The sequence below is a fragment of the Rhipicephalus sanguineus genome, chromosome 7 (genome assembly GCF_013339695.2).
Source record: "Rhipicephalus sanguineus isolate Rsan-2018 chromosome 7, BIME_Rsan_1.4, whole genome shotgun sequence".
NCBI classification, from domain to species: domain Eukaryota; kingdom Metazoa; phylum Arthropoda; class Arachnida; order Ixodida; family Ixodidae; genus Rhipicephalus; species Rhipicephalus sanguineus.
The window spans coordinates 105,730,327-105,741,044 of NC_051182.1; the positions used below are offsets into that span (position 1 = coordinate 105,730,327).

General features: G+C 47.1%; 1 protein-coding gene across 1 annotated transcript in view; it reads left to right on the forward strand.

Moving 5' to 3' along the window:
• LOC119399700 (uncharacterized) overlaps positions 1-10,718 on the forward strand; it is a 151,863-nt gene that overhangs the window by 119,875 nt on the left and 21,270 nt on the right. Inside the window, exon 4 of the mRNA XM_049417823.1 lies at positions 1,454-1,601. The gene's annotated coding sequence lies outside the window, so the exon portion shown is untranslated. The remainder of the gene's footprint in view (positions 1-1,453; positions 1,602-10,718) is intronic.

A 10,718-nucleotide genomic window follows, 5' to 3' on the forward strand; every position in this document is an offset into this window, starting at 1 on the left:
TTTACATTCAAGTTAAAATGTGTTTCTGTATGTATGCACGCTCTTGTGAGTGCGAGAGAGCGATGACATGAGAGAGCGTCTACAAAGGCAGATATGACACAGGAACGAGCACACGGGTGAATGAAAATCTTATCACTGCAAATCAGTTCGCCGAAATCCCGCAAGGCGGCGGAAGGGTTAGGAAAGGGAAATTGACAACCACCCCTTTGTAGCACGAGCCACGAGGAAATCCATACGGATTTCTCAGAAGAAAGCTTTCTAGGATAAAGCGTCTCAGAAGAAAGCTTATCATGAGCTTGTTCATGCATGCTTGCCTCAACATTGCTCCATTGCATCTGGAACTTTAAGAGACTTGCTGCTGTTATATGATGCTGGGAGTTTCAAGGGTAATGCTATGCGTTAACGTGCTCAAGACCTTACTGCGGCTATAGTTCAAATGGGTGCCAGCTGGGCTAGCAAGTACATCTCGGCTTATGGTGAGCTGTGCAATAACCAGGCAAGTGTGAAGCACATGCTCTTTGCTCGTCAGTTCAATTTGTCAGCGTGATGTTGAAGGTTTGTTATACTGGCTACATTGTCTTACTGATGCGTAGCCAAAGGAATCCTACACATACGCCTAAAACAATTCAGTTACGTTATAAATTACTCAGTTATTGCTGAAAAACCCCTTGTTTCTTCGACATTTATTGTTCCGTTTATTGATTCCAGTAGCAATTACATATGTGAGCGGATGCGAGTCTGTACTCCGAGGAGAATCTAGTGAAAAGCATCCCGAGTGTCTCTCAAACTGCAGATGACGCACGTTGTGCACAGGAAAGTGCTTTGTCAATTACGACTGTCGACTAAACTGAACGGGAACCACCCCGATGGTTTGGTGACTGCGATGTTAAGATGCTCGGATGTCGGCAGGTCGCGCGCTCGATTCCCGCTAAGCCGACCACATTCTAACGAAGGTTGACTGCGCATGCGCACGCGCACCGAGGAAGCCCGATGAACAGCAGGCATGTTTTACGTGTGAAGACATAATTACTGTGAGATTACCGCGCTTCGAATTTTCAACTTGAAATATATGCCCGAATGAACAGTGATTGGCCAAAGCACTAGCTGCCCACGAAAAATATTTGTAAAGATTTTAGGTTTCTCTGAGTTATCGGGCTGCACGAATTACTTATTAGTGGCATTGATGTTGCGTGACCTAATTCAGAACACCGCATTTCGACAAAGTCCAACAATGAAGAAAAAGAAGACATTCGCTTCTCATTTGAAGTACTGACCTCGTATTTCTCTTGCATAAATTGGCTGCAGTTAACGTGGGCCAAATTCACTTCATCGAAGGCATACGTTAAAGACGTGTCTGCTTTGCCACGTGATGGCTGCGATGTACTATAATTTCAGCTCAACGGAAACCTGTCTTCTCGCAAATCAAACCACTTGCGTCATTTTAATTGTGCAGGTAAAACGTTCTGGCTACCGTACCACGCGTCAAGCGGCCACTTCTCGAATGAGGCGACTCGGGGGGGGGGGGGGGGGGCGGCGTCTTCGCCAGCGCGGTTCCCGAGGTCGTAGCGGCTAGGTAGTCGCTAAGGACAAATCGTCAAGAGGTAAGTGGGGTGTGCTTTTGCATTAATCCTACATTTGCGGGGAGGCGCTTTGTGTCTGTTAATCCCGAAATTTAGTCGTAACCGCTCTAGCGTGCCGTATTATTAATGCTAGCGTCGTTACTTGTGACCAGTTTTAACGTAACTTCAAAACGCCCGCGTAAGATCATATTAAAAAATAATTACAGCTATAGTTATTTTACGCGACCTTTTGTTATTGTGCGTTAATTCGTTTACCCAAGCCTTCCGACTGCATTGTTTGACGAAGCACTAGACTGTAAGAAAAAAAGAGTATCTGTTGCAGTTTTCGTTCAGCTTTACTTGCCACGCGTATGACTGTCTTTCGAGAGACACGTTGACTCACCTTTCGGGTCCCATGACTCTCCGACGGATGCATAATAATCTTTAAAGGGAGTTCACGTGTCTCTTTAAAGGGAGTCATATATGTGGCAAGTCAGGACTGAGAAGAAAGAGCCAATGGACTGTCATCTTAGAGTGTACAAACACTGCATGGTGGTGGAAATCTTGGGTTGTTCGTTGTTGATGACCGTGAACAGCTGAAAGGGCCTGTTGTACGAGAAATGAGCTTGAACAGGGTGGAAATGTGTCTGTTATTTCATGATCTTAGTGCTAACAGTTCAGACGGCTTATTCAATAAAAAAATGATCTTGAATGTGGTAGCAATTGGGACATGTTGAGTCATGTCATTCTTTATTGTGTCTCGTTATCTTTCTCGTCGAACCTCCTGGTTAGATTGCAAACACTGATTACCACAACAGTCAGCCTCTCGGTATCGGCGCAGAATGGTAGGCAAACCACGGTAGGCAAACCACTGATGTTCGTACGTAAGGTGTCTATACCAGGCAAGATACAGAATTGCTTGGTGCTATTATTTAGGTCACCCTTTAGAAGGACGCATTATGCTAAGTAGTGGTCGTCAAACGAATTGACCAGCGAACAGTCAACGGACGTCCACAAGAGGCCAAGGGTAGCCCTCGCCGTCCCATACAGAGCGCTGGAATTCATCATAAAAACTGGCAGGCATGCTAGGACTACACAAACATCCTGACTTCTTTTGCGCCCGTGTTAGCATGCCTACCGTCTTTTATCATGAATACCTGCCGACTAGCTGAGCCTTCTTTCATTTTAAGAATGTTGGGCCCTGATTGATTCCGAACATGCGATGGCGAAATGCTTGGGGGCGAATCGATTGCCGTGCACGCTAAGGGCTTCTGGGTGGTTTTCATTTACCAACCCACCTTTAGTTTATACCGTCACAAAGCGCCACAGTTGCGTGACCACAAATGGCCTAGGAATACTTAAGCGATTCTACTAATCGATCGCCCCATGCATCTCAATAGTTCTCCACAGGCTGGCGGTCGCACGGCACTCCGCGTCATTGATTGCATGCCATGCAGTGTAACCCGCAGCAGGCGACGTCATCTTTTCGGTACGCGAACCTTCAGCATGTCTTAGCGAATAGAAAGAAGCAAGTTTGTTGAGCGTGGTTATTCTATAAAAGATTTTACGCCTAATAATCAAGCTCAAGGTGGGATTGTTGTTTGGCAACAGGACAAGCGCTTCATTTTGCTTCCAACCCCCGGTTTGCGGGCACCTGTGAAGGTGCCTTCACTGCCTGCATAACGCTTGTGAGGCGGAGTGTGACGGCGAGTCTTCCGTGTAGGCTATTATCGAAATAACGAATACGCCCTGAGGACAGGAGTCCTTCGATATAATTGGCTCTTTATTGTCTCTTCCAGTTCCATTATGTCGCACATTTCTGTTCACTAGACAATCATCGACCATACTTTTTTTATACGACTTGTTTTACGTGAAGAGAACTGCACGATAATAAGCACAGAGGAAACGCCCGGTCAATTCGCAAAGAGGGATCCGGTTTAAAAGAGAAGCTACGGTAATCACCCCTTCGCTCTCGAAACTACTCTCGCTATTGACGTTGTAAAACTGAAATGCGTTCCACCTACGAACACTCATTAATATTTTAGCAGATCTCAAAGCGCACCGGCACGAGGGCAATAGAATTTAAAAAACCAGCCTGATATTTCATACTTTGTGTGATCTGGTACATACGACATGTATCGCATACAAAAGGGCTCTTTTAGCTTACGTGCATTTTATTGTCGTATAATTCTTGCGCACTTGACTTTTTACTCAAACTGTGCGCTGCTTAAGAAAGATGTAAGATGAAGTACAGTGATGGGTGATATTTTCCTGACCTTTTTCTTGAGTGGACACAAAAAAATGAGAATTGCTCATTATACTTCACTTCGCATGCCAACGTGGGCCGCCTGTCTATTTCTGCGTTTAGTTGGTCTGCTCAATTTAGTTTCGATGAGCTTTGCACCGGTTTTGTGAGAGGTTTGTTCCGTCTTCGTTTTTTTTTTCATGCTTTTGTAGTTCTCCCAACTTAACTGCTAAGTCCAATTTCGTTCACCAGGTTCCTCCGTTCACTCATCGCTCTTAAATTGTCGCAGTCTAAAAAAAAACTAAATATATAAAGCACGGTCAACGCGCTTCCCGCGGACTGCATCTGCGGGTAAAGTGCACGTGGGCCTTGGTCCATTAGGGAACCTGCAGTGGTCATATTAGAAAATAAAGAGCACGAACGAGCCGGGTAAAGTTAGGGGACCGCATCTTCAATGGAGTGCGGGAAAAAGAAAGAAGCGCAAGCAATTAGGCGTCCGGAAGCCTAATCTTTCCGGCTGCACTAATTTCGCCACCTGGTTGGCATGTGCATGCGTAATTGCCACCTGTGCGTGCGAACGCGCATAATTGAATGTTAATTAACCTCCCCTTAATAATAATGACGAAATCGAGCGTGCGGTGCAGTGTCAACTTTTATCTGCACTTGCCTTCCGTTGGTAAAAATTTGCTTGTTTCTTCAAAATGCCTTTATTGTTTCACTTGTGCATATATTCCTTCTTTCCCACATATATTCAGTTGTATATCATAATTAGCCTCTTTCTTTCTATCTATTTCTCTATTTCTTTCGTTCTCTGTATTTTTCTCTTTCGAATTCTATATAAGCCATGCTTTACTCCCTCCCCTCCTCCTCACCCTTACTTCCCTTTCCTGCCCCGTTGCTATACGATACTACACTAGGCTATGCTATGTGCTGTCAGCGTGCCTGGATAGCCGAGTGGTTAAGACGCTTGCCTTCTGATCGTAGGTACGCGGCTTCGAATCCCGCGGCCGCGTGAGGAATTTTTCTTGCCCGATTTTCTTTCTTTTTTTTCCTTTCTTCCTTTGTTTGTTTGTTTCTTCCTTTCTTTGTTTCTTCCTTTCTTTCTTCTTTCTCTCTTTCTTTCTTTCTTTCTTTCTTTCTTTCTTTCTTTCTTTCTTTCTTTCTTTCTTTCTTTCTTTGTTTCTTTTTTGTTTGTTTCTTTTTTGTTTGTTTGTTTGTTTCTGTCTTTCTTTCTTTCTTTCTTTCTTTCTTTCTTTCTTTCTTTCTTTCTTTCTTTCTTTCTTTCTTTCTTTCTTTGTTTCCTTCTTTGTTTGTTTCTTCCTTCCTTTCTTTGTTTCTTTCTTTCTTTATTCTTCCCTTCTTTCTTTCTTTTTTTGTTTGGTTTTTTTGTTCCTTTCTTTCTTTTTTCTTTGTTTGCTTCTTTCTTCTTTCTTTCTTTCTTTCTTTCTTTTTCTTTGTTTCTTTCTTTCTGTCCGCTTTTTCTGTACTCGTTCTGTCCTCTAAGCCATCAGGGTTAATACAGCAAGTGTTGCGCAAATGTTGCGAGCGAAGCAGAAGATGAAGAGGACAGAGATGAAGAAGAGGATGAAGAGAGCACGTGCCGGTTCATGATGATGATACTTCCTGTTCGCACTACCCGGCGCAAGAAAAAGCTTCAAGAGCTCCGCTCTTAAAACACGAAATAAAAAGATGGTCCCGCTGCACTAATTAAACTGCCTCCTACGCGCAGCCGTTTCGCTGATCTTGCAACCGTACCGTCCTCGTTCGGTTGCGAAAAGCGCCGGCGCAGCACTGGCGCTTCCTTAGTTGTACGAGAGCGCCGGTGCGTGCAAGCGGATGACGGCTTATACGGGTTGCCACAGACCAGTGCACCAACTGCTTTGTTGACACATTTGTGTTTTATTTTCTGCACCCGAGCTCCCATACCCCTTCTTCTAAGCTGTATGAGGCTAGCACAATTGCAGGACGAGAGTTCCCTGACCCTAAAACCCTCAAGGATCGCTGTACATCCCCTTCAGGCGAGAATAATGATCAACTGTCTACAAGCGTTCCAAATTCGCACTTCATTATTCCAGGGCACTCGTTATTACGTTCAAATAAAGAAAACGAAGTAACGTGTTCTTTTGTGTGAGCATTAGTAACGGGGAAGTAGCGTGGCTTCAGTAGCGTTGAAGTCGACATTTAATTAAATTTGAAAAATTCGGCAGATCCCACGTACCGTTTTGATGGAAGCGAAATACTAGAAGCATGTATGCTCAGGTTTAGGTACATGTTAAAGAACCACAGGTGGTCGAAATTTTCGGATCCCTCCACTAGTGTCTCTCACAATCATGTCGTGGTTTTGAGACGTAAAACCTTAAAGGTCATTATTATTTAAGTATTCTGCAGTGAAGTTCCACTTTCATATCAAAATAATCAAATCGTAGACTCAAAATGCATGAGCAATTTGTTTTTGATTGCTTTCATTTAGAGCAAAGACAAATTATACTTTTGGCGTTGGTCTTGGAACGCGGGACTTCGACCGAACCGTCGAACCCCGTAGCACCTACACCGAAGCGGTCGGCGGCAGTCATTAGCAGCACATTGAGGTTCAGGAAAGACACAGTGATTACGCAGAAGCTTCAATTCGTCCTATGGGCAATGTATCTTATCTTGCTCTTTCTTGGTCACTGGTCCTATGAACTGGCAGAACCAAGGACGATCATCTCTCTTTTGCCGCAATTCGTGTTGTAACAATTTTTGGGTAATTCGAAAATAATAGAAGTTAAAAAAAATTAAACAAAGCGCCCCTTGACTACAGTTAGCTGGGACACCCCATGTCGTCGGCGGTTTAGCGAACATGTAGAGTACACCAGGGGGATACGAAGTGGCAGCTTATAGCGGCTAAGGTGTCGAGCTGCTAAGTCCGAGGATTCAAGTTTGTTCTGCGGCCACGGCGAGCGCATTTCGACGAGAACCCAAGTGCACGTTAAAGTATCATAGGCGGTCAGAATGAATCCGTAGTCGCCCATCGATTCGTGCCTCATTATAAAATCCTGGTTATGGAAGGATAACCTCCGGAATTAAATTAAAGCAGCGCATCGCAATACCGTTCCCGGTAAAGAAAAAAACTCCCGGAAATCTTGACGTTGGTTGCTTCTCTTGACGTCTTCGATCTTCGATCGAAGTATATATATATATATATATATATATATATATATATATATATATATATATATATATATATATAATATGCGAAGCTCTTACTGGATCTTAAATATAGCCCGTGTTCTTCAGTTGCTGACACTTCTTCGCCTTGGATCGACATGCGCGTAGGTTGTTTTCCTCTGCGGCTTCACGGATTCGTGGAATGGCGTTCCAGGCGAGCCGACACGTGCGCTGTAATGAAGGAAGAACTAAAAAAAAATTAGGAACGGATATTCTTGGCTCGTTATACTTGAACATGAAGTTATGGGCGCATTGGCGAGATATTGCTGCGAAAAAGTAAAGGATCGGGCTAATCATAACTTCTATTTGTGCTCACGTGCATTCCTTATTCTTGCTATTAAATAAACGTAGAAATATATTACGTATATATCGCCTGGTCACGGTCGTGAGTGGGACTGCGACAAATGCGGCACAGGTTCATAGCATTTGTAACATGTGATGGTATGCGTTTAACGTTGAGGCAGTAACGCGTTTATTAGAAGATTGCAGCAGCTGAAGCGATCAGCGGTCCAAGCCGAGCAAGCGCGAGCACCAACAACAACCGTCTTCGTCTTCTTCTTTCGCTGGCGTTCTTGTCTGCGCCCTACCATGTTACAAATCACTCCCCCGCGGAAAAGGAGCCATCCTGGCGACCTAAGGAACAGGTACAACTGGTGGGTCATAGTGCGGCTTCAGTCGATCGACGTGAACAGTCTCGCGGCCGCGACGACGGCGGTCCGTAGATGATTGAACAGGCTCAATAATATAGTTGACTGGGGATGTTTGACGTAGGACGCGGTAGGGGCCTTCGTACTTAGGCAGTAGCTTTGTGGAAAGGCCAGGAGCAGAGGAGGGAACGCGAAGCCACACCAACGTTCCAGGCGAATATGACGGAGTAGGCAGGTTTACGTCGTGACGGTCCTTCTGGCGCGCTTGGTTTTGGGCGGTTAAAGAACGCGCGAGTTGTCTGCATTCCTCGGCATAATTGGCGACTTCAGATAAAGTCGTGGATTCTGAAGCGTCCGGGCGGTACAGAAGAATGGTATCCATAAACGAGGAAGGTTCACGGCCGTAAAGAAGGAAGAATGGAGAGAATCCTGTCGTAGACTGAGTGGCGCTATTGTAGGCGTACGTAACAAAGGGTAGTATGCGGTCCCAGTTGGTGTGGTCAGCGGACACGTACATGGACAGCATGTCGCCCAGTGTGCGGTTAAAGCGCTCAGTCATTCCGTTGGTTTGGGGATGGTACGCGCTGGTTGTCCGATGCACAACGTTGCATTCACGAAGGAGGGCTTGCACGGCTTCAGAAAGGAACGTACGTCCGCGGTCGCTGAGTAGCTCGCGAGGTGCGCCGTGGCGAAGAACGAGTTTTTGAAGAATGAATAAGCCGACTTCACGTGATGTGGCCTCTGGCAGCGCTGCAGTTTCAGCATAGCGTGTCAGGTGATCAATAGCGACAATCACCCAGCGGTTCCCGTCAGGTGTGTAGGGAAGGGGGCCATACAGGTCTATGCCGATGCGATCAAAAGGCCGGGAGGGACAAGGCAACGGCTGTAGTGGTCCAGTGACTGTGTGCGCTGGGCTCTTCCGGCGTTGACACTTGGAGCACGAGCGTACGTACTGTCGGACAAAGCGGTACATTCCACGCCAGTAGTACCGCAGCCGGAGGCGTGCATACGTTTTTATTACGCCGGCGTGGCCGCACTGGGGATCCGCGTGAAAGGAGGCGCAGATATCGGCCCGTAGCTGGCGAGGAATCACCAGCAGCCATTTGCGGCCCTCAGATAGGTAGTTGCGGCGGTACAGGAGCCCGTCGCGTACGGTGAAATGTCGAGCTGTGCGTCGCAGCGAACGAGTGGCGGTAGGTGGTGATGGCCGAGACAGGAACTCCATGATAGAGACTATCCAAGGGTCCTGGCGCTGCTCAGATGGCATGTCAGCGTATGTAAGTGACGCAGAATCGTAGCTGGAAACAGACGCAGTTCCGTATTCATGGGGAAGAGGAGAGCGGGAAAGAGCGTCGGCATCTGAATGTCGGCGGCCTGACCTGTAGACGACACGGATGTCGTAGTCTTGGAGACGTAACGCCCAACGAGCTAGACGACCAGATGGGTCTTTGAGTGACGATAACCAGCAGAGGGCGTGGTGATCAGTCACAACATCAAATGGGCGGCCATATACGTAAGGTCGAAATTTCGTGATTGCCCACACGATGGCTAGACATTCCTTTTCTGTGACCGAATAATTCTCTTCAGCTCTGGTGAGAGTGCGGCTGGCGTAAGAAACGACGTACTCGTCGAAGCCAGACTTGCGTTGAGCAAGAATAGCGCCAAGGCCGACTCCACTGGCATCCGTGTGGATTTCGGTAGGGGCATCTGGGTCAAAGTGACGAAGAATCGGTGGTGATGTCAGTAGATGACGTAATTTCGCGAATGCGTCGTCGCAAGCGGAAGACCATGCTGTGACACCTTGGCTGTCAGCAAGTAGGCGTGTTAAAGGAGCCATTATGGAGGCGAAATTACGGACGAATCGCCGAAAATACGAGCATAGGCCTATGAAGCTCCGGAGTTCTTTCAGTGTTGACGGCTTGGGAAACTCGGCGACGGCGCGGAGCTTCGCGGGGTCGGGTAGAACACCGTCCTTGCTGATAACATGCCCCAAGATGGTGAGCTTCCGGGCGGCAAAATGGCACTTTTTCAAATTCAGTTGGAGCCCAGCATGTGTGAGGCATTCTAGGACACTTGCGAGGCGCAGAATATGGGTATCGAAGTCCTTTGAAAAAACGACGACGTCGTCCAGATAGCAAAGGCACGTCTGCCACTTGAGACCTCGAAGTGTGTTGTCCATAAGACGCTCGAAAGTGGCAGGGGCGTTGCAAAGGCCGAACGGCATCACGTTAAACTCGTACAAGCCGTCGGGAGTCACGAACGCAGTTTTGGGGCGATCAGCTTCATCCATAGGTACCTGCCAGTAACCCGATCGAAGATCCAGTGATGAAAAGAACTCTGCCCCTTGCAAACAGTCGAGAGCGTCGTCGATTCTGGGGAGCGGATAAACATCTTTGCGCGTGATCTTGTTAAGGCGCCTATAATCAACACAGAATCGGATGCTACCGTCCTTCTTTTTAACGAGCACCACAGGGGAGGCCCAAGGGCTGTGGGACGGCTGTATGACGCCACGATTAAGCATATCGGTCACCTGGTCGTCAATAACGCGGCGTTCAGCGTGAGAGACCCGGTATGGACGCTGGCGCAGGGGTGCATGGGTGCCGGTGTCAATGTGATGAACGATTGCAGATGTTCGGCCCAAAGTGGGTTGCTTGTAGTCGAAAGACGTCCGAAAGCGGTCGAGGAGCTTCAAAAGTTGGGTCCGTTGAGCAACAGGAAGTTCCGAATCAATTGATGGAAGAAAGACGTCCAGTGAGGATGCGTCGGACGTGGTAACGGAATTGACACTGTCGACCTGGAGGCTTGTCGTGCGATCGGGCATTTGACTGGCGCAAACAAACTCGATGTCCTCAAGTCGGCCTATACATTCTCCGCGAAATAATGTGGCGGGGACCGAAAGCAGGTTCGTCACAGAAATGGTTGCGCAAGAGTCGACGATCGTGAGAAGAGCAAAGGGAAGAATGAAGTTCTTGCGAGAGGCAAAGTCTGCTGATGGCGTGAACATTGCGCTAGAGAAGGGAGCATAGTCGCAGGAGATCGGCACAAGAACAGAAGACAAAG